This window comes from Carcharhinus amblyrhynchos, chromosome 15, assembly GCF_965287045.1.
Source record: "Carcharhinus amblyrhynchos chromosome 15, sCarAmb.v2.hapA, whole genome shotgun sequence".
Taxonomy (NCBI): domain Eukaryota; kingdom Metazoa; phylum Chordata; class Chondrichthyes; order Carcharhiniformes; family Carcharhinidae; genus Carcharhinus; species Carcharhinus amblyrhynchos.
This window is the reverse complement of record NC_137338.1, coordinates 27,770,071-27,771,243: the sequence shown is the minus strand read 5'-3', so window position 1 is coordinate 27,771,243 and position 1,173 is coordinate 27,770,071. Positions and strand designations below refer to the sequence as shown.

Genomic DNA, 1,173 nt, shown 5'->3' with positions numbered 1-1,173 from the left:
GTCAAACACAATTTACCCTTCATAAAACCATGCTGGCTCCGATAGATTGCATTCTGACTTTCCAAATGTCCCTTTACTACTTCCTTAATAATGGATTTCAACATTTTCCCAATCATAGACATTAAACTAACTGATATATAGTTTCCTACTTTCCACTTTTCTCCTTTTTTGAACAGGAACATTGCATTAGCCTTTTCCCAACCTACTGGACTCTTTTCAGACTCCAGGGAATTTTGGATATTATGGCCACTGCCTCACTATATCAGTTGCCACTTCCTTTAAGACCTGAAGATCTGGGCTATCATGCCCTGGGAACTTGTCTGCCTTTAATCCTGAAAAGGTCAAAATATAACTTGTTAAAGAAATGCTGATGTCATAATGATTGGAAATAAAATGGGGTTGTAGATTCCAAGCAAAGTAAGGATCGTGGGAGGAAAGTGGGTCTGAGATGAAGGGGAATTCCACTATCGTTGCCTTGTGCCTGAGAACATTCTTTACATTGAATATAAGGGTGTGATTTGAGATCAGTTACTATCTCTAAATGTTTTGACAATTACAGAATTGATCATCAAGTAACATAAAAGACACTTCTTTGAGCAATTAGCCAATGCTAAGTCAATGCCACTCCAGATTTTTTGTTAGGTTTCACGAACTTGCATGTCATCTTTGTGCAGGGGGCATGCTAATCTTTTCTGTATCATTCTAATTTTAGTACACATGCCGCTAAAGCAAGAACAATGCCACTTCAGATAGATCTCCACTTTAGTACACTACTTGGTCAAATGAACAATGGCTGACTCCCATCCTCTGTATCAACAAGTGCACATAATTTGCATGGATATATTAACAAATATCACTAATGCCTTGATCGATGTCTCGCAAACCAGTTGTCTTGAGTGGAAACAAAGCCAAACGACATAAAAGGGGCAGCATGGTGGCACAGTGGTTAGCCCTGCTGCCTCACAATGCCAGGAACCCAAGCTCGATTCCCAATTTGGGTCACTGTCTGTGCAGAGTGCATGTTCTCCCTACGTCTGCATGTCAGTTTTGTGAGACTACTTACAGTGTCTGCATAGATTTCCTCCAGATGCTCTAGTTTCCTTCCACAGTCTGAAAGACTGGCCATGCTAAATTCTCCCTCCGTATACCCATACAGGTGCCAGAGTGTGGTGA

The 1,173-nt window shown here is 40.8% G+C and overlaps 1 non-coding gene across 1 annotated transcript; it reads right to left on the bottom strand.

Moving 5' to 3' along the window:
* Positions 1-629: 629 nt before the first annotated feature.
* LOC145353577 (U6 spliceosomal RNA) lies at positions 630-732 on the bottom strand. Its single transcript, XR_013888746.1, has one exon. It is a non-coding gene; the product is annotated as a U6 spliceosomal RNA (small nuclear RNA).
* Positions 733-1,173: the final 441 nt, after the last annotated feature.